We start from the raw sequence: 25,000 nt of genomic DNA on the forward strand, positions 1-25,000 counted from the left end.
GATAAATCGACTACTATACCATCTGTAATTAATGGGTGAAGAAATTTTGTGAATAGAATATAATATGTTGACCCTATTTCTAACCTTTAATGTTTTATCCTATTCTAATCTCTTTTCTTAATGGCAGTTTGGCCATTTATAAGTAAGTTTAAGTAGCCTAATGCCTTGTTACTATCACCAACAATTGTTATCAACTTGTAAATCAACATGCACCTTAAATTCTTGCTTTACTGGAGCTGATTTAGATAAAATTGGTGAAAAACTACTTAAAGTGGCTGATGTACCAGACATCCACGTTACTCTCAGAGCTGCGGTAACTCGATCCATTGGTGGTCAAGGTTACCACAAATGTAACTGCAAATTAGATTGTATTTCTCTAAGATGTAGCTGTAGTAGAGAGAAAATGAAGTGTAACTCTGGGTGCCATCCTAGCAACAGCTGTAAGAATGTTTAGTTTTTATTTTGTTTCTTTATATAAAATAGATATAGATTAGTTCATTTTTTATTGTCGGTGAATTATTTGCAAATTATTTGGTGAAGGTTGATAAGTCAGTATTCTAATAATATTGTTATGTTACAATAATAAATTGTATTATCTGTGTTTTCAGTGTTTATTTGAATTTCCAAATTAATTGCTTACGAAGAAAAAAAACGGATATTATAATAGAATTAAAAAATAGATGATGGCTGTTATAAAATGAGTGTATTACAGTAAACATTCTTGAACTGTTATTAAACTAGAGAGTCATTATGGTCTACATTAGTTTGCTTAGAGCTTAGAATGGACCTTCCAGCTGTCAAAATTGAATACTGGTTGTTTGAAAAACTTAAGTTACAATATTTTCAATATTCGGCAACGTTTTCAATATTCAGCAAAAACGTGTTGCCTAATATATAAAATGAGCAATATTTTGCCCATTATTGAAAATTTTCAATATTAGACAGGGCCCTTGCTGATTATCTAAAATAGGCAATTTTTTGCCGATTTTCAATAATCGGTAACTTTCAATAATGAGCGTAATATATATATATATATATATAAGATATATATATATATATTATATATATATATATATATATATATTGTCACAACTTCAGCTTTCCACTTGACTATTCATGAATTCTCGGTAATGAGGGCAACACTTCATGTAGGTATAGTAGATATGTTAAATGAATTATCAAACTATAATTAACATTAAACAAAGACTTTACTTATTTTAAATCACGTCTGAATATATAATAACAAAATAATAACAAATAACCACTTAATAAACTACTAGAAACAAGTGAATCGTAAGCCACCGGATAACGAACTCAAAAGTATTAACTTGACAGAGCTTGGAAGTAAAGCAATTTTCCGTTCCAAGGGTTACATACATTAAAAACATGAGGTAATTTCATCCATGCTGTCCGCTACGATCAGCAATCAATAGATGGCACTAACATCATCACCCAATAATAGGTGTAGTAATTAGGAACTGCTACATAATGATAGGAGGGTTATTATAATATATATATATATATATATTATATATATATATATATATATGTATATATATATATATATATATATATATATATATATATATATATATATATATATATATATATATATATATATATATATAAGAAGGGCCATGAAACATTATTTGGGCATTGCAACTATATACTTCGAGCACTGGTAAAACATGAACATGGGATATCTTACAAGAGTTTATATACAAGTATATGTAGGTGTGGCAGTAAGTCTCTATTGGTGACCCAGGAAGGATGGGATTAGAATATTCCCTGGTGATTTCTGGCCTCATTAACTCTCGTCTGGCGACTCGTCCGGTGGTCAGATGTTCTTGGACACCTGCTTGAGGATTAGCTCCTCGTTGGACGAGTGGTTTCCGCGCTCTGCTACCAATCCGATGGTCCGAAGTTCGATTCCCGGCCCGGCCAACGCGGAAGTAGACAAATTTATTTCTGGTAATAGAAATCCATTTCTCGTTATAATGTGTTTCGGATCCCACAATAAACTGTAGGTCCCGTTGCTAGGTGACCAACAGGTTCCTAGCCACGTCAAAATATCTAACCCTTCGGGCCAGCACTATAATCCGACAGATCTAAACTGATAGATTGTTTACTTCCTTGAGAAAAACTGTTGTCAGTTCTCTCTTAACCTTTAAATCGTCCCCTTCTTAAGTCCTCATCCATCTCCCAACGAGGCAATATTTGGGACAGTACCTAATGAAACTGACCGTATAAATCCTAATCCGTAAACTCGATCCCTATTCTATTTGGTTATTACTTTTGAGACTATTTATAGTTATATTTGTTATGACTTAAACCCTTAAATTTTGCATATTATATTACATATTTTATATAATGATCTTTTTCATTAAAAGTAATAAAAATCAGTAATTGTCATTCAGTATGTATGTCTTATGACATTTACTTATAATCTTAGTAGTAGATTACTTCTATTTATTCTTTTTTATTATTTGAATTTTCCGTCTGCCATACTATCCATTTCCTAAACAAGTTTATAATATTTTGCATTTCATTGCTCTTCAGTTTAGGTTTCCCCTCATTTTCATTCATCAAGTTATGATTTACTTAAATTTCATTTCCTTTCACTCACGGTCTGGACCGTGTATAACTCATAAATATAATGCGTGTAACAATTTGTACTTTTTATAAGGTTGTTGCACATAAACTCATCATTGGGAGAGAAAAAATTTATTTACAATAATCATCACAGGAATTGTAATAATATGATTCTATACAAAATGTACATTACGAAGAATCTTCGTCGTCAGATGATCTTAGTTTATTATTAACAGGCATCCTTTGCAGCATCGCCTGTTTGCAAGTTTTCGGAATGTTTAACTGCATTTGCCCGTTTCACAGCGTGCTTTCTGTAGCAATGAATTAATTTCCCTACTGACTGTTGTTCTCGGTAACCTAAAGCAAGAAATTCTTTTTGGCGCAAGAGTTCTCAGCTAGACCGGCAGTGGGGCTTATCCAAAGGGTAGCTTAAGAGATAATTCCTTTAAACTTCATGGTTTAATAGGCTTAGCCCACCTGCATATCGCCTGTCAAAGGTAACAGGAAAAGTGGCAGCGTCTTTCGAAACAGTTGTTACGCTTATAAATGCGATTTCTCATTTTATTTACAAATAAAATAATCACATTATGTGAATGCTTAAGTTCAGCAAAACATGCTAAAAACTTTAAAACTACCGATTTATTGATTCATGAGTTATAAAGTAAGGTAGTATTCAAAACTGGATACTGGTAAATGTGGCAACAGGGTTTTTAACCAAAGACGAAGACAATCTCTCAGTTTAGATCTGTGGAACTATAGGAAAGCTGCTAATCAGCTCAGTGGTCTGGTAAAACTAAGATATACTTGACTTGACCTGCTTAAGGATCGGCCTAAGGATTAATTCGTCGATGTCATCAGATTTCCAATGTCCTCCTGACAGGTTCATATTATTGGTTTGATTGATGATAGCAGATTCCAGCATTTTCCTTTTGTACAGACAGCTACTATGCTTGTATGTAAACTCTTGTAAGATATCCTATGTCCATATTTTACCAGTGATCAGGAGCACAGAAGGAAGTGCTCGAATTATATGGTTGCAATGTTCAGATAGTGTTTATGGTCTTTTTGTCTTCATATTATGCTGATGAATTACAGTAAAAAGACATTATATATATATATATATATATATGATATATATATAATAAATATCTAAATAAGATATATATTATATATATATATATTGTTATTATTATATATGGTATATATATTATATATTATATATATATATATATATATATATATATATATATATATATATATATAATATATATATATATAAATCCCTTTCTAAATGATGAGGACGTTACTGTAGAAGACCAGAATTCCAGTAAAGCAGATTATTACAATCTACTTCCACCCAAGACTTAACTTATCAATCTCAAATGTGAAAGTTTTCTCACGCGAACAATGAACATAAGTTTCTCAAAAGCTACTTCATGTTTCAGCGAAAATATCATGAATCTAATATTGTCATTTATTATTATATAATAAAATCTATATTTTCTGGAACGAAAATTAATAATACAATGAAGTTAGTTTATTGAGGGAGGGGAAAGTAGTGTATTTAAAACACACGAGAACACCAACCGCCATCCCGCACACCATCAGCAATAACCTCTCTTATCAAACACACGTGTACGTTACTCTTATGCAAAATCATCCAAGACAACTAGAGGATATTGAACTGTATTGTTATTGCTATAATCTAGCATTCATGTTTTCTAATAATATCTATAATATTATCTCTTGGAATAAAGGTTTGTTGAGGGTGAAGGCGAATGCTTTTCAAACTGTTAGGCCAAATGCTAAAAGTACACACTCTTACCTACGGATACAAAATGCAACGGAATCAGTTCATGAATCCAATAACGATTTTCTGGGAGATCTGAAACACTACTGTAATAAATGGTTTTGTTGTAGGCAAGATTAAGGGTTAACCATTTTGAGGCCACGTACTTTTAATTAAGGGTAGGCTCCAGTTTGCACCAGTCTGTAGGTGTGCCGATCGTAAAAATATTTGCCAAAAATATACTAATCAAGACAGGCTAATGAAATTTTCAGGCATTATTAGCACTATAATAACGCATATTCTCTGTGATTTTTATCATCCTACAGGGAAAATAAATGATTTTATGAAAAAAGATGTGAAAATTAGTGTCCATTGTACTTGAGCTTAGTTGGCGGTCGGTGAGAAACTACAGTCTTGAATAGAAATTCGGTCTGACAGAATGTTGGTATATCCACCTGAAACATGCACATAAAGTATTCTGAGAGTTTGTAGTTATTATGTCACTTGATAGCCTAAAACCTCTAAAAATTATATTATTTAGGACAATCAAAGAAATAACACCCCCCCCCCCTCACGAAAAAAATCAAACCAGAGAAAAAGCGAAAAAGCGATTTTTTCTTAGGACAGGAAACTTGAAAAATTAGTTTAGATACCCCTAAAGTTGTTTTCTGTGAAGAAACTAATCTTAGGAAACGTAGAAAACGACATCGACCAATTTTTGAGAGATATACTATAATATTTGCGATTTCCATATTTATGGCCGGGGCATTCGCTTTAGTTGTTGCTCTTTTTTTTGTTATTACGTGCCTATTTACTGTTCTATTTTGATAATATTTTATGTGCATGTTTCAGGTGGATATACCAACATTCTGTAAGACCGAATTTCAATTCAAGACTGTAGTTTTCTCACCGACCACCAGTGTCCCTAGTACAAGGGACACTGAGTTTCACATTTTTTTTTTTTTTATAAAATCATTTATTTTCCCTGTAGGATTATAAAACTCACAGTGAATATGCGTTATTATAGTGCTAATAATGCCTGATAATTTTATTAGCCTGTCTTGATTAGTGTATTTTTGGCAAATATTTTTACGATCGGCACCCCTACAAACTTGAGACTATTTAATAATTAGTTAACATTGAAATCGATCGCGCAAGGAAGGAACAAAAATGCGGGAAAAGCCGATGAATGGAACGATTAAAAAGGAAGATTTGATGTAACCACTGGAAGATGATTATGATATAAATGAATCTGGTGTCATCGATATAAGTTTGCATTCGTGGAAGCACTATTTTGATGTCTAGCGAAAGGGACTTGATTAGTATCTGGTGGCTGGTTGTAACTACTGGGTTCATTTACCGGACACGCAAGAGGTTACCTTCATTGATGGTTGCACTGACAATATAACTAGTAGTGTGTGTGTGATTTCACATCACGAAGAATAAAAAAAAAACGTTAATATACGAACAAAGTTAGAGCCACGAAGGAGAACTGAAACAGTTTCCCTTCGTGGCTGTAACTTTGAATATATATATATATATATATATATATATATATATATATATATATATAATACACGTATATATAATTATAGTGTGCAGCTTAAGTTTATTGACTAAAACACACTTCAGCTCTGTCCCTTTCGAAGTGTAAACGTTAATCGCCATTCTATCGAAAAAAGAGAGACCTCGAGAGAAACAGACATTATCTTCAAAGGATGATGATCAGGACGTTTTCTGTTAGTCCACAATTCAGCAAAGCAGTTATTTATCTCCTGCTACACAAAACTTAACTGATAAATTTTAACTGTCCAAGTTTGCTCATACGAATAAGGACCCTCAAGTTCCAATAAAGCTACTTCATGTTAAGGGAAAATAACTTGTATTTCATATACGCTGCCATTCAAATTAAACAATAAGTTTTATATTTTCTGTTTGTTAACTGAGGGAGTGGGAAGCAGTGTCAGCGGACGAGAATACCAATCGCCATCCCCCACAACCTCAGCCATAACCTCTCCTGACAAACATTCATGCTCATACTTTCATAGGACCTCGGCGGTGTGGTTGGTATGTTATTAGCGTCCCACTTCAGTGGTCGCGGGTTCGATTCTCGGCCATTCCATTGAGGAGTGAGAGATGTGTATTTCTGGTGATAGAAGTTCACTCTCGACGTGGTTCGGAAGTCACGTAAAGCCGTTGGTCCCGTTGCTGAATAAAAAATGGTTCCATGCAACGTAAAAAAAAACATATAAACAAACAATACTTCCAGGCAAAATCATTCATGAATACCATTCATATTACTGTAATGTTATTACTATATCTAGCATTAATATTTATTCATAACATCCTGAATATTATATCTGGTTATATAAATACAGATATATAAAATTTGTTTCTGATCCAAAAAGAACCAAGAGAGCTAAAACATGATTCTGATGGCGGTCACCCATCCAAGGTACCGATCACACCCAAAGCAGCTTAACTTCACTGATCGGAAACCAGGAGTCGTCTCATCTTAAAAGGTCAATATTAGCACAAACCGACAGTAATAATTATATATAATATATGTATATTATAAAACTTTTGGTGCGGCTGTGCATAAATTCCAATCGTATAGGGGAAGTCCTTATACGATCAGTATTTATTCGCTTTTGGGATCTAGAAGTCGAGAGTTTCTACCACTCGGCCATATCTATTTACTGACGGAAGAGTCTTGGAACTTCTACTGTATATAAATGATTACCCCCTATTCCGTGTAAGAAAGGCATCAGGGCCAAAGCAAATACCTTTAATTTGGAATTGTATTACGTCCTCCTAAATTTTATTATTCCCGATAAATTCTTCCACCAACAGTTCTCTTTTCATAATAAAATCCAGCATGAAATCTACCTTGGATAATATTAATTGCATTCAAACCATTTCATGAACGATCGCTATCCCAAGCAGCCCTTCACCGTCTTAACGATGCGTTTTTGTTTTTCTTCTTTCCAACTTGAATGACGACATCCAGTGTAACGAAGATGGCCCGAAATCGCTGCGTTAATTTACAATACTGTATTTTTTTTTTAAGAGAATCAACAGATTTGTTTTATCTTTTAGTCTTTGTTCTTTGTATAGCTGGGGGGGAGAGGAGGCGAAATGAAAAGCGTCTGTTTTAGATAACATGGCTCTCTTAGGCCTAGTGTTACTCCAAGACTATGGAAGGCTGCTTGAGATAGTGATGCTCATGAAATGTTTTCTATGAATTGAATATAATACAAGGTGGATTTCATGAGTGATTTGATTAAAGAAAAGATGATTGTTGGTGGCAGAACTGTCTCGGGAATGATAGAATTTGGCAGGACGTGAAATGATTCAAATTAAGAGCGATTTGATTTGGCGTTGGTGACCTTCTTACCCGGAATAAGGCTTGGGATAGCGATCGTTCAAGAAATGCTTTCTCTGAGTTTGAATAAACAAGGTGGATTTCAAGCTTGATTTGATTAAGAAAATTGATATGCTGGTGGCAGAAGTGTATGGGGAGTAATAAACTAGGGAGAAGTAATATAATTGCAATTTAAGGCGATGTGATTTGGCCATGGTGTCCTTTTTATCCGGAATAGGGGTAATCATTTAGATACAGTTGAAGTTCCAAGACGTTTTATAGTAAATAGATATGGCCGAGTGGTTAAGACTCTCGACGCTCAGGACCCAAAGCCAAATAAATACTGATCGTATAAGGACTTCCCCTATACGATCGGAATTTATGCACAGCCGCACCAAAAAGTTTTATAATATACATATATTATTATTTATTAATTACTGTCGGTTTGTGCTAATATTGACCTTTTAAGATGAGACGACTCCTGGTTTCCGATCAGTGAAGTTCAGCTGCTTTGGGTGTGGTTGTACCCTGGATGGGTGACCGCCATCAAAATCATGTTTTAGCTCTCCATCTGGTTCTTTCTTTGATCAGAAGCAAATTTCCTATACCTGTATGTATATATACACTTAATTATTTTGTGAAATTAAGAATGAAAGGAAAAAACAATAGGTCAATGCGATCTCTTGCTGATGTGAAGGCGAAGGTTCGAATCCATAACGGACGCCAATGTTCTTTTCCTTTCATTCTCCATTTTACAAAATACTTATATCTGTATATACATATTATATATGTACCATATCATAATCTATTTACTAATAAAACTTATTACCTATGATGCCTTACTCCCACTCCAAGGGCAGGAAGACCATGAATTCATTGAAATACCAACGATGATTTATAAAGTCTACAGATTTATTCATAATTCTGTCCACAAGGGTAATACATCATTTTTCAATATCTCACTTAACTATTCCACAGGCGTTTGGACAAATAAATTTATATATGAGGACACTTTTACTGTAACCAATTAAAGAAAATGACTTAACTTATAAAATGCAGTATATATCAGCACAAGCACTTATCAATTTACACAAGAATTCATGAAGAGGGAGCTCCAGTCACAAGCAAGTAAGACAGTTTATGGGGTTATGTAAACATTTTAGGTGTCAGAAAGAGGCGGATGGAGAGGCCTCGATCTCCTTTGGTTTTGATCTTGACTTCAACTTCTAAGCCTCCTTCCCCATGTGGTGCAAATTTGAGGATGGCAGGAATAGTGCCATCTATAATGAAAAAGGAAAGGTATAAAGAAAGCAATACGAAAATATATAAAGCCAATTTTAGGAATTACAATCATTCAACCCAGACACACATCAACATCCATACCACAACAATCGCACAACTCTGACACATATTTACAGACACAACAATCAAACATCTTAATAAGTAAAAGGGAGTCCAGGGCTCAGGACTTAGGCTAGGATGGAGCAATAAACTTTCGTTTTCTGATACCCGCCTTCTGCCTCTCTCAGTGCGGAATAGTACATTAAATTCATGATCATAAGCTTAATATGTCTAAATTAATTGTGTAACAAATTAATATTATTACTGATATTAGTATATTAGTACTTGTAACCTGTTTGTCATGATTATGGAGGTGATATCAATTTAAGGACTTTAAGGGATCCGGGTTGCCTGGGGAGTTGCATTATGCAGACGACTTGGTATTAATTGTGGGGAGCATGAATAAGTAAATGGGAACCCATATAAAAAAAAATATGTATACTTACCACTGACCTTATATAAAGTTTTCTGAGTGTTTTTTCAAACTGTTCCACTTCCTCTTCAGAAGTCAGAATGGTGGGGAAAAGCTGGTTTAGATTTTCTCTAGGGTCATCATCAAAATTTTTATCTCTACTTCCAAGATTTCATCTTTAAACTGGGATGACGCCCTCTTAACCTCTTCAATCTCAGATTTTACCAAGTCAGTTTTACTTTCAAGACCTGAAATGTATAATAAACAATGGAAAACAATGAAAAATCAAACGATACCTATATATCGAAATCGATACGGACCTAAACTGCAGGGTAAAGATTTACCAAATGACCAATGGCTGCAGCTGTCTCCCATCCACGGCTTCTGGTGTTGTTGTTTGTGGTTTATAAAGGCCTTTAATGCATGTAATAGGTATGCGCTGAATAAAACATATTCCTTACCTGTAAACAACAACAAAATTCCTGCTATAAACACGATGCAACAGCTACTCGTTGTAATTCCCGAAACGTCTTATGCACCAATTCCTGATTTCTTTGATGACTCTACTCTCCTTAATTCTTTCCGATATGAAGGTCTTATATTTATTATTTATGTTCTTGTTCACCATTTGTTTCGTTGCATCAGGACTCTTTTTCTTTAGTTTCTCAAATATCGATTGATAAGTTGCATTTCTTTTGTGTTTGTCAGTTTATTCTTTACTTTTTATATTCAACAGACATTGCTACGATTGTAAATCTTGAAGAACCTCGACCAGAAACTCTCTATCGAAAGTGTGACATGTTGAACGATATCCTCTTCTGTGCCGTTTCTTGATAAATGAACCTCCTACTATGAGATTCAGGGCCTCTGTAACACGGTTTTTTCGCAATAACTTTTTATCTATGCATTTCATAAATATACCGCTTATTCAGAATACATATTATATCTACACATAAATTTTGAGTGTATTCTGCAGGTTGAATAAATTTGGTACTTATAATGCAAAAGTGACTTTTTTTGAAGACGGGCCAACTTCCTGAGAGAAAAGGTTTCGAACGCACTCGTTACGTAACTTATGACAGCATTTCTTCCCTCTTTCTCGATGGATGATTGGCTATACGTAACGAAGGCTAAACCTCTGGCAACAATGACATACAAATTTAAATACAAGCAAAGCAGTGCACCTTTATGAACTCTGGAACCCTCCTCCAATAGATAATTGTCATTAATGTACAAACCAACAAAATATGTTAATAAATACAAAAACACTTTGATTATTAGTCTAACTCCCAAAATAAGTTTCCTAAGAATTACAGTCTACTTTATAGGTCACAATCAGATTGACAAGATGTAGGGAATAGTTGGTAATTTTCAAAAACATAGTAGACAAGCTTGATTTGATAACTGCTATATCCAATGTCAAGCAATTTTTATCTCATTGGCTTTATCTACTTACTTATTTTTACTTTTAGGGGTTTATTTCTCGCCCTCCATCAGACACCTAAGAGTCTGTTCAGGCGGGCCTTGATGTGTGAAAATAATTTCTTTCCAGTTTATATTTTGCTCTGTATCTTTTCAATATTCGCTAGCATTTATATTCAGGCTTAATAGTTTTCTGATCACTATTATAGCACTTTCCAAAGAGATAAGTCTTCAGGTTTTTCTTGAATGCTGCCACATTTTTGCTATTCTTGACATCAAGTGGAAGGTCGTTGAAGAGTTTCGGTGCAGCATAACAAAAAGTTCTTCCTCCTATTGCATGATTCACACTCATTTCGAATAGTCTATATGGGTCATCAGCATGTCTAACTCTTACAGCAGCGCTAGTAACTTGAGAGTAGGGGACCAAGCAATCACGAAGATATTTAGGCTATTATTTTTACTGAAAAAAAAAAAAAAAAAAAAAATAGCCGGTACCGTATATTGGCTTTAAACCTTCACCAATAATTATCGTCAGAATGATGACTTGATGAGGCTCTACCCACTTTCGCCTCGTTATAATTCAGGATAACACTGAAGGCTACCATGGGCATTGTTGGATTAGAAAATTTAACTTCTGGCTATAAAAACTAATTTCTCGAGTAGTTGTAAGAAGTGCTAAATGATCCTCAAGGATCCCAGCAGTTGGCCTAAACGTTTAATTCATGGTTATTACTGCTATACTGTTGCGGCACTACTGCTACAGTAGTATTACTACGCTAGCACTGATACCCCACCCACATCTATGTATCGTTCCGCCATTCATAAAGTCTTTGGGTTTCAGAGCCGATGGATTTTCTGTCTGGTGGATGGGCGGGGCAACATTTCGTCAAAAGGTGTTTGTTTACCTTGCTTACGTAATGAATGTTTTTCGACTCTTGGCTCGTAAATCATTGGGCCCATGGGCGTCGACTAAATCATTTTTACTCTATAAAAATTAAAACTATCGGGTATTGGTAATGCTGACAAAATTTGTGTGTGGTTGCAAAATATACATATGTCAACTTTCAGCTACATCCGATGCTTTGACAAGGAGCAAAGTCCAAAAAACCGTGTTACAGAGACCCTGAATCTCATAGTAGTTCATCAAATCTCGTCGAAGACACCACTCACGGTCAGCATATCAGTTCTGGACGACTTAATCTGAAATATCCCGACTTGACTGTCATGTCGGACTGTGAGTTGTTCATTCAAACCTCAACTGAAGGTTTGTCGATCCGGCTTGACTGCCGGGCTGATCAGGTCTGACTTGAATAAAAAACACCACCCACTCACATTCAAACTTGCTTAAACCCCGCCCATTTCGATCGGGCATTACAGATCCCATCTGACGTGAGTGGCCGGTCTAAGATATTCTTGACTTGACCTGCTTAAGGATCGGCCTAAGGATTAATTCGTCAATATCATCCGATTTCCAATGTCCTCCTGACAGGTTCATTATTATTGGTTTGATTGATGATAGCAGATTCCAGCATTTTCCTTTTGTACAGACAGCTACTATGCTTGTATGTAAACTCTTGTAAGATATCCTATGTCCATATTTTACCAGTGATCAGGAGCACAGAAGGAAGTGCTCGAATTATATGGTTGCAATGTTCAAATAGTGTTTTATGGTACTTTTGTCTTCATATTATGCTGTCGTATTACTGTAAAAAAGACATTATATATATTATATATATATATATATATATATATATATATATATATATATATATATATATATATATATATATAATGTTTAATATATATATAAAGTAAGTATATAAGTTAATATATATATATATATATATATATATATATATATATATATATATATATATATATATATATATATAATATATTAATAAAGTTACAGCCACGATGGGAAATTGTTTCAATTCTCCTTCGTGGCTGTAACTTTGTTCGTATAATCATTGCGATTTCAAAGTTAACTACTTAATAAAAGCACGTGGTCTCAAGATGGTTAAATCTTGACTAAAACAGAAATATTTAATTACAGTGGTGTTTCAGATCTCCCAGAAACCGTTTTTGCTTTCATGAACTGATTCGGTTTCATTTTCTATACGTAGGTACTATTAGCATTTAGCCTAACAGTTTGAAAAGCATTCACCTTCACCCTCGACAGCCATTATTACAAGAGATAAAATTCAAGATATTATGAGAAAACATTAATGCTAGATATAGCAATAAGAATACAGTAATATCTCTAGTTTTCTTGGATGATTTTGCATGGGAGTAACGAGCATTTGTGTTTGTTAGGAGAGGTTATTTATGGCTGATGGTGTGCGGGATGGCGGTTGGGATTCTCGTCTGCTGTACTGCTTCCCATTCCCTCAACACACGAACTTTATTCTATTGTTATTTTTCGGTCCATAAAAAATGAATTTTGATAAATAAACCATTTAAAATACGATAATAAATGCATGTTAATTTTGCTTAACATTAAGTAGCTTTAGTGAAACTTAGGTTCATTATTCGTATGAGCAAACTTTTGACATTCAATATTGACAAGTAAATTTTTGTTTCCCCCAGGAGATAAATAATATGCTTCGCTGGAATTATGGACTACTACAGTAATGTCCTGATCATCATCTTCTGAATAAAATGTCTGTTTCTCTCGAGATCTTTCTCTTATGGATAGAATAGCAAATTACTTTTAGTTTTAGAAAGGGACAGAGCTCAGGGAGGTTTAGTCAATACACATAAGCTGCACGCTATACACACACATATATAAATATACTATATATATATATATATATATATATATATATATATATATATATATATATATATATATATATATATATATATATATATAACTGAGGGAGTGGGAAAGCAGTGTCAGCAGACGAGAATACCAATCGCCATCCCCCACAACCTCAGCCATAACCTCCCCTAACAAACATTCATGCACATTACTTCCAGGCAGAATCATTCATGAATACTATACATATTACTGTATTGTTATTGCTATATCTAGCATTACCATTTACTCATAACATCTTGTATATAATATCTCTGCTTATATAGGTAGTATATAAGTATATATATACATACAGGTATATAAAATTTGCTTCTGATCGAAGAAAGAACCAAGAGAGCTAAAACATGATTCTGATGGCGGTCACCCATCCAGGGTACCGACCACACCCAAAGCAGCTTAACTTCACTGATCGGAAACCAGAGTCGTCTCATCTAAAAGGTCAATATTAGCACAAACCGACAGTAATTATATAATAATATATGTATATTATTAAAACTTTTTGGTGCGGCTGTGCATAATTCCGATCGTATAGGGGAAGTCCTTTATAACGATCAGTATTTATTTGCTTCTGGGTTTTGCAAGTCGAGAGTCTTAACCACTCGGCCATATCTATTTACTGATGGATGTATCTTAGAACTTCTACTGTATCTAATTGATTACCCCTATTCCGGATAAGAAGGGCACCATGGCCAAATCACATCGCCTTAAATTACAATTATATTACGTCTCCCTAAAATTTATTACACCCCATACACTTCTGCCACCAGCATATCTATTTTCTTAATCAAATCAAGCTTGAAATTCACCTTTTTTTATATTAAATTCAGAAAAAGCATTTCTTGAACGATCGCTATCCCAAGCCTTATTCCGGGTAAGAAGGACACCAACGCCAAATCAAATCGCTCTTAATTTGAATCATTTCACGTCCTGCCAAATTCTATCATTCCCGAGACAGTTCTGCCACCAACACACATCTTTTTTTTAATCAAATCACTCATGAAATCCATCTTGTATTATATTCAATTCATAGAAAACATTTCATGAGCATCACTATCTCAAGCAGCCTTCCATAGAATCTTGAGTAACACTAGGCCTAAGAGAGCCATGTTATCTAACACAGACGCTTTTCATTTCGCCTCCTCTCCAGCATATACAAAGAACAAAGACTAAAAGATAAAACAAAGCTGTTGATTCTCATTAAAAAAAAAAAAAAAATACAGTATTGTAAATTACAGCAGCGATTTCGGGCCATCTTCGTTACACTGGATGTCGTCATTCAAGTTGGAAAGAAGAAAAACAAAAACGCATCGTTAAGACGGTGAAGGGCTGCTTGGGATAGCGATCGTTCATGAAATGGTTTGAATGCAATTAATATTATCCAAGGTAGATTTCATGCTGGATTTTATCATGAAAAGAGGACTGTTGGTGGAAGAATTGTATCGGAATAATAATTTAGTAGGAGGACGCAATACAATTCCAAATTTAAGGTTTTTGCTTTGGCCCTGGTGCCTTTCTTACACGGAATAGGGTTAACCTCTAGATACAGTAGGATTTCAAGTAATTGAAAATGGCCGAGTGGTAAACGACTCTCAACGCGTAGAAAACTCAAAGCGAATAAATACTGATCGTATAAGGACTTCCCCTATACGATCGGAAATTATTCACAGCCGCACCAAAAAGGTTTTATAATATACATATATTATATTATATAATTACTGTCGGTTTGTGCTAATATTGACCTTTTAAGATGAGACGACTCCTGGTTTCCGATCAGTGAAGTTAAGCTGCTTTGGGTGTGATCGGTACCCTGGATGGGTGACCGCCATCAGAATCATGATTTACGCTCTCCTTCTGGTTCTTTCTTGGATTAGAAGCAAATTTTATATACCTGTATGTATATATACACTTAATTATTTTGAGAAATTAAGAATGAAAGGAAAAACAATAGGTCAATGCGATCTCTTGCTGAAGTGAAGGGCGAAGGTTCGAATCCAATAACGGACGCCAATGTTCTTTTCCTTTCATTCTTCATTTTACGAAATACTTATATCTGTATATAAACATATATATGTACCACATTCTCATAATCAAACAAATCAACCCTTTTCACCCAGGTAGAGTTTAAAACGGAAATTCGTAGCAGTCACCCAACCATTTAGTTTAAAAAAATCTTTGGCAACATTCATGAAACCAAATAGCCATTTTTACTGTCAGTGGAAGTTCCTGGAATGAAGCCAAACAGATAAGGACAAGAAAATACAAGGAAAATATATGATATATATATATATATATATATATATATATATATATATATATATATATATATATATATATATATATAATTACACACACACACACCCATATATGTATATATATATATATATATATATATATATATATATATATATATATATATATATATATATATATGTTAATGTGGTAACAATACGGTACTTAATAACCGTATTGTGTATTAATAGGCCTAATCGGTGCCAAGTTAAGTTATTGAGGCAAAGACGCTTTTAATTTCGCTGTCTGCCCAGGAAATAGAAACAAAGATTTAAAAAATACAGAAATTCTGTTGATGAATCTCACAGAAAAAAATACAGTAAATTGTACATTATGCTTCCAAAAAGTACCATAAAAGGATAATCACTTTGTAAAGTTATACGAGAATTCGTGTAACGTTATCACGCTAATTACATGAAAGCATTTGGGAAATACGTGAAATTTAACTTTCATGGTTGATACTAAGAATACTTGTACTATTGCGGAAAAAACGAAACATTAAAAGAAGGAAATTAACTTAGCAATCTGCAAAAAGAAAAATGATTAAAATAAGCAGCATAGGCCTAATGATGTAATGACTGGATAATAAACATTTTGTAGGTCATTTTGCTCTAAGTTTATCCCTATGTTAAATATAATACTATACTGATCTGAACGAGAGGGAGAAGACATCGTTCTAACAGATTTAAAGCAAAGCTCTTGCTAGCGCAAGCCTGGTTTGAATCTAGATGGATAGGTAGATAGTACTGATAACTACTAAGATATACTGTGTATATATATATATATACTATATATATATATATATATATATATATATATATATATATATATATATATATATATATATATATATATATATATATATATAGTATATTTTATGAAGCTATCAGTACTATCTACCTGTCCATCTAGATTCAACTAGATTCGGTGACCTAGAAAATGTTGATGATGCAGTCAGTATTTCATTAGGCCTACGCTGCTTATTTTGTTTAATTTTCTTTTTGCAAATTTCTAAGTTAATTTCCTTCTTTTAATGTTTCGTTTTTTTCCTGGGAATGTACAAATATTTTTATTGTCAACGATGAAAGTTAAGTTTCGCAGTATTTCCCAAATCTTTCATGTAATTAGCGTGGGTATATTTAGTCTTTTATAACTGTTTGAACGTGATTTTCCTTTCATGGTTCTTTTTGGAAGCATAACTTTCAGTACTGATTTTTTTTTCTTTTTTTTTTCTTTGTGAATTCATCAACGGAATTTCTATAATTTCTTAATCATTGTTTCTATTTGCTGGACAGGACAGCAAAATATAAAATCATCTTTTCTACATAACTTGGCACCGATTAGGCCTATTATTACGCAAATATGGTTATTAAGTACGGTCCTTTGTTACCGCCCTAACATGATAAGGTACTTTCTTGTCCTTATGTGTCCTTTATTTATATATATACTATATATATATATATATATATATATATATATATATATAATATATATATATATATATATATATATATAATATATATATATAGTGTAAACCGACTGAGATGAAATGCAAAGATGGAATTACAGCAGTGATCACCAGTCATCTTCGTTTGCATTGGACGTCGACATTCAAGATGAAGAGAAGGAAAACAAAAACGCATCACTAAGACGATGGAAGACTGCTTGAGATGGCGATTGTTCATGACATCCTTTCAATGCGATTAATATAGAATAAGATGGATTTCACGTGTGATTTTCTTACGAAAAGAGATGTGTTGATAGCATAGTGTGTCGAGAATGATAAAATTTGGCAGAACGTAATATACCTGCAATTTAAGGCGATTTCCTTTGGAACTAGTGCCTTTCTTACCCGGAATAGGGTTAACCTCTAGATACAGTAGAAGTTCCAAGACACTTCTATCAGTAAACAGATATGGCCGAGTGGTTAAGACTCTCGACGCTTCGGACCCAAACCCAAATAAATACTGATCGTATAAGGGACTTCCCCTATACGATCGGAATTTTATGCACAGCCGCACCAAAAAAGTTTTATAATATTACATATATATATTATAGTAAATTACTGTCGGTTTTGTGCTAATATTGACCTTTTAAGATGAGACGACTCCTGGTTTCCGATCAGTGAAGTTAAGCTGCTTTGGGTGTGGTCAGTACCCTGGATGGGTGACCGCCATCGAATCGTGTTTTAGCTCTACTTTTGGTTATTTCTTGGATTAGAAGCAACTTATATATACCTGTATGTATATATACACTTAATTATTTTGTGAAATTAAGAATAAAAGGAAAAAAACAATAGGTCAATGCGATCTCTTGCTGATGTGAAGGGCGAAGGTTCGAATCCAATAACGGACGCCAATGTTCTTTTCCTTTCATTCTTCATTTTACAAAATACTTATATCTGTATACATATATATATGTACCATATTCTCATAATCTATTTACTAATAAAACTTATAATCTATGATGCCTTACTCCCACTCCAAGGGCAGGAAGACCATGAATTCATTGAAATACCAACGATGATATATAAAGTCTACAGATTTATTCATAATTCTGTCCACTAGGGTAACATCATTTTTCAATATCTCAGTTAACTATTCCACAGGCGTTTGGACAAATAAATTTATATATCAGGACACTTTACTGTACTTTAACCAATTAAAGAAAATGACTTAAATTATAAAATGCAGTATATAGTAGTACAAGCACTTATAAATTTACACAAGAATTCATGAATAGGGAGCTCCAGTCACAAGCAAGTAAAACAGTTTATGGGGTTATGTAACATTTTAGGTGTCAGAAAAGAGGCGGATGGAGAGGCCTCGATCTCCTTTGGTTTTGATCTTGACTTCAACTTCTAAGCCTCCTTCCCCATGTGGTGCAAATTTGAGGATGGCAGGAATAGTGCCATCTATAATGAAAAAGGAAAGGTATAAAGAAAGCAATACGAAAATATATAAAGCCAATTTTAGGAATTACAATCATTCAACCCAGACACACATCAACATCCATACCACAACAATCACACAACTCTGACACATATTTACAGACACAACAATCACACATCTTAATAAGCAAAAGGGAGTCCAGGGCTCAGCACTTAGGACTATGATGGAGCGTTAAACTTTAGTTTTCTGATACCTGCCTTCTGCCTCTTTCAGAGTGGAATAGTACATTAAATTCATGATCATAAGCTTAATATGTCTAAATTAATGGTGTAACAAATTAATATTATTACAGATATTAGTATATTAGTACTTGTAACCTGTTTGTCATGATTATGGAGGTGATATCAATTTAAGGACTTTAAGGGATCCGGGTTGCCTGGGGAGTTGCATTATGCAGACGACTTGGTATTAATTGTGGGGAGCATGAATAAGTAAATGGGTACCCATATAAAAAAAATATTTTTACTTACCATTGACCTTATATAAGGCTCTTCTGAGTGTTTTTTCAAACTGATCCACTTACTCTTCAGAAGTCAGAATGGTGGGGAAAAGCTGGTTTAGATTTTCTCTAGGGTCATCATCAAAATTTTTATCTCTGCTTCCAAGATTTCATCTATAAACTGGGATGACGCCCTCTTAACCTCTTCAATCTCAGATTTTACCCAGCCAGTTTTACTTTCATGGCCTGAAATGTATAATAAACCGAGAATTATAAGAGGGCCATCAAATTAGAAACAGTGCATCTCATTTTATTCTTATCTCCGACGTCCTACGGTACCAGGGAGCTCCCAACTAGGGGATAGGACACGGCAGCACCTGGAGTTGGAAAAGGTGACAAGACATTGAGAGATGAGATACAAAACTTTACTGGCAAAACAAGGCAAAAACTGGCACAGTCCTTCAACTCATGAAAACAGGTTGGGAAGCCTTTGTTCAGCAGTGGACACCTACAGGCCAATGAAAAAAAAGTCTTCTATAGTCTTTGCTTACTCAAAAAGATGAATCAAATAAAAATGTCAGGGTAGATCCTCTTGAAGGTGAATTTGTAATATTACTTACTATCTTACCATTTACAGTTACCTTTTTTTACACACCAATATTCACTCTATAGGTATATATATTTCTAACCATTGTTCACTCTCAACAAAGAGCACTAACTCTAGCCCATGACAACACACAATCATATACCTTCTGCAATCTCTCCTGAAGGTGAAGTACTTGTAGAAGGACCAACAGAGACAAATCTTTGTGAGGACTGAGTAGTACTTGGTGTTTCAGTAGGACCATCAAGTAGACCAATTTCCTCAGAAATAAAGGAATGTTCTCTGCACTATCTATTGTATTTAGCCTTAACTACAAGTGTCCAACTGTGGAGGAGAGGAAAATCATAGGGATGATAAGATGAGAAGATCGAGCAAAGGATAGAAGATATACGTATAGAAAAATTCACTTTTACTATAAGAAAAATGCATAACCATGCCATATATCAAGGTTATTTGCTCCAAACACTAACCTCTATAATAATAATAATAATAATAATAATAATAATAATAATAATAATAATATGCTGAAGATAAAACCCTCTTTGAAACATGTTTTATTAAAAGTGATTGCTGCCTCAGCTGCATTAATTTTATAAAGGTTCTTCTCGATTTTTCTAATTATTGTTTTCTCATTGTTGCTTAAACTGGTGAGCAACGCACCAAAGGTTGACATATCTCAATTGGGTAATAGTCAAAACGATTGGACTTTTATTGGTAAAAATTCCAGTGGGGGTAGTCAAATTTTCGTGCATATCCCATAGAGTTTATTGCTTGTAGAATTGATGTTAAATTCTATTCTTTTCGTGGGGCCGCAACGTTTCGTCTGAATAAACCTCAGACATCCTCTTGGGCGGAGGTGGTTGAAGCACTGAAGTGAGAGGGTGAGTCCGACTGCTTATATTGTGGCGCTGCCTTTTCATTGGCTAGTGAATGGGGAGCTGCATTTTGATTGGCTGCGGGCTGAAGACAGCTTTCGAGCGCATGCTCAACAGGCGCGCCGATCTTCTCAGCTGCTTAACATCATGCTGGGCTTCATTTTTATTGGTCAAAGGCCACGTGATGTTACTGCTGGTACTATTCATGGTATTAATGTCATCTTCGGTTTTATTTTCCTCTTGAATTGGAGCGTTTTCGGGCAGCGATATGGTGAAGTTTGCTGTTACTGGAGTGTTCCTTTGCATGCAGGTCGGGAGCAAAAAGGCCTCCTACGTCGTATTCATGGAGGGCTTTTTCTCCCGGATGAGTAACGCTTCCAGAAGGCGCAGACGGCGAGGGTCGGGTGCTCTCCCTATTATCCTGGTGTTGCGGATAATACAGTCACGGGAAATTGTGCCTCGGTGGGCGATGAGGGCGTGATTCTTGATAGCCCTTTCTTGGGCATGACAGGAGATTCTCTTCGCAAGATGCATGGTAGTCATTCCAATGTACTTCCCAGGACATCCTCGGTCAGGGCATATGTATTGGTATACTACGTTTGTATGCTTGAGGGGGTCTCCTGATGGCGGTGAGGGTTTTTTTTTCATGATTAGGTCTCTTGTTTTCCTTTTTTTATAGTATATTATAAGGTCCACCATCTTGCCTTCTTCGATGAGGAAGATGTTCTCCTTAATGATCATCTTCATTGCCTTCTCCCCCTCACGGTATTGAGAGTGCAAGAAGGCCTTATAATATATCTTGATGACTACCACGCGTCTTGCGAAGAGAATCTCCTGTTACCCCCAAGAAGGGGCTATCAAGAATCACGCCCTCATCGCCCACCAAAACACAATTTCCTTCGACTGTACAGGATAATAGGGAGAGCACCCGACCTTTGCCGTCTGCGCCTTCTGGAGGCTTTACTCATCCAGGAGCAAAAGCTCTCCATGAATACGACACAGGAGGCCTTTTTGCTTCCGACCTGCATGTGAAGGAACACTCCAGTAACGGCAAACTTCACCATATCGCCGCCCGAAAACGTTCCAATTCAAGAGGAAAATAACACCGAAGATGACATTAATACCATGAATAGTACCAGCAGTGATGTCACATGGCCTTTGACCAATCAAAATGAAGCCTGGCATGATGTTATGCAGGTGAGAAGATCGGTGCACCTGTTGAGCATGCGCTCGAGAGCTGGCTTCAGCCCGCAGCCAATCAAAATGCAGCTCCCCATTCACTAGCCAATGAAAAGGCAGCGCCACAATATAAGCAGTCGGACTCACCCTCTCACTTCAGTCCTTCACACACCTCCGCCCAAGAGGATGTCTGAGGTTTATTCAGACGAAACGTCGCGGCCCCACGAAAAGAATAGAATTTAACATCAATTCTACAAGCAATAAACTCTATGGGATATGCACGAAAATTTGACTACCCCCACTGGAATTTTTTACTTATAAAATTCCAATCGTTTTGACTATTACCCAATTGAAATATGTCAACCTTCGGTGCGTTGCTCACCAGTTTAAGCAACAATGAGAAAACAATAATTAGAAAAATCGAGAAGAACCTTTATAAAATTAATGCAGCTGAGGCAGCAATCACTTTTAAGAAAATAATAATAATAATAATAATGATATTAATGATAATAATAATGATAATAAGAAGAATAAGAATAATAATAATAATAATAATAATAAATACAATTTCAGACATATTTACAGTATTTACAAATTTGGCAAAGATTCTTCAATCAAGTCACTACAGTAAACAAATGTAAAATCCCAAACCCAGGTACAATATTAATCAGAAATAAGTAATGTCCAAGATAGTATGAGCCTATGTGGCTTTCATAGCTAAGCTGTATGCTAGTGAAAAGACACTATTTAACACATACCTGAATAAAACACGACAAAACATGAAACTTACTCTCAACACACAACGTCTGCAAATGCTTAATAATCGAGGAAAAAATTAATATAAATATGGTAAGGCATGAAATTTCTCATTTCAAGTAAAGATGACACCAGTTTTTTCTTCTTCTTCTTCTTTCTGTCTGTAAAAACACAACCTAACCAAACATTTCTTAACCTAGCCTCAATCTAGCCTAATATATAAAAAAGCTTTAACTTACCATTTCATATACGTTAGGTTAAGAAATTTATGGTTATTTTTTTACCTAAAGAAAAATGAAGAAAAGTACTGGGATGGCAGTATCGCAAACCATCAGCAAGGAACATGTACCTGATTAGGCTAATAAGGTAAGAAAAAGGGGGCGAAGCCCCCAGCTAGGAGGTGAGTTTTAGTGGAATTAGCTAGGCTAGTACATCCCATCCTTGCATGAAACATGATATTGTTCATTTCCTACTGTTATTATCTTCCGTTATAGGTAACCCTCATCCAAATGCTTTTTACCAATAAAAAAAATACTTGTTTTTTTCCATCTGTCCATCTGCCTGTGGTGTTTGCATATGGTAACACTGCATCTTGGGCTTTAGATAGGTTCACTATGTGTAAGTTTTAGGTAAATAAAAGGATATCTGGGTGTACATTTGCAACTGAAAAGTGTTTCAGTAATGTACTGTATGTGAATTACACCGTTAATATTCTAATATTGCTATTATTGTTGATAGTGAACTGAATGGAACTACCTAAAGCCCGGGACGCAGTGTTACCATACGCAAACACCACAGGTGGGTGGACAAATGGAAAAAAACCATTTGCCCCTATTGACTTTCCCTAGTCCTAGATGGGGGCTGAAGCCCCCATATTCCATATCCCCGTACCTGTATGTTTATGGGTACAAATATTTCCACACAAGACCCCACTGAGTGTTATGCTTGGTACTGTATGGAAAGGAAACGCTGACTGACTGACTGACTGACTGTCCGATGATTTCATTTCTGAAGGACAAAACCAGACTATTAATTGACATCATTGTTTTTTCTTACTTTCGGTGAAAAGGAGAGGACGAATTTCCGAAGACTTTCAAAGCCTATTTACAATAAAGCAAATTGGAAAACAATGGAAAATCAAATGATACCTATATATCGAAATCGATACGGACCTAAACTGCAGGGTAAAGATTTACCCAAATGACCAATGGCTGCAGCTGTCTCCCATCCACGGCTTCTGTTGTTGTTGTTTGTGGTTTATAAAGGCCTTTAATGCATGTAATAGGTATGCGCCGAATAAAACATATTTCTTACCTGTAAACAACAACAAAATTCCTGCTATAAACACGATGCGCCAGCAACAGCTACTCGTTGTAATTCCCGAAACGTCTTATGCACCAATTCCTGATTTCTTTGATGACTCTACTCTCCTTAATTCTTTCCGATATGAAGGTCTTATATTTATTATTTATGTTCTTGTTCACCATTTGTTTCGTTGCATCAGGACTCTTTTTCTTTAGTTTCTCAAATATCGATTGATAAGTTGCATTTCTTTTGTGTTTGTCAGTTTATTCTTTACTTTTTATATTCAACAGACATTGCTACGATTATAAATCTCGAAGAACCCCGACAAGAACTCTCTATCTATCGATATCCTCTTCTGTGCCGTTTCTTAGTAAATGAACCTCCTACTATGAGATTCAGGGTCTCTGTAACACGGTTTTTTGGACTTTGCTCCATGTCAAAGCATCGGATGTAGCTGAAAGTTGACATATGTATATTTTACAACCAGACACAAATTTTGTCAGCATTATCAATAACCTAAACCCGATAGTTTTAATTTTTATAGAGTAAATATGATCTAGCCGACGCCATGGCCAATGATTACGAGCCACTAGTCGAAAAACATTCATTACATAAGCAAGGTAAACAAACACCTTTTGACGAAATGTTGCCCCGCCCATCCACCAAACAGAAACTCCATCGGCTCTGGAACCCAAAGACTTTATGAATGGCGGAACGATACATAGATGTGGGTGGGGTATCAGTGCTAGCGTAGTAATACTACTGTAGCAGTAGTGCAGCAACAGTATAGCAGTAATAACCATGAATTAAACGTTTAGGCCAACTGCTGGGATCCTTGAGGATCATTTAGCACTGCTTACA

The sequence above is a fragment of the Macrobrachium nipponense genome, chromosome 24 (assembly GCF_015104395.2).
Source record: "Macrobrachium nipponense isolate FS-2020 chromosome 24, ASM1510439v2, whole genome shotgun sequence".
Taxonomy (NCBI): domain Eukaryota; kingdom Metazoa; phylum Arthropoda; class Malacostraca; order Decapoda; family Palaemonidae; genus Macrobrachium; species Macrobrachium nipponense.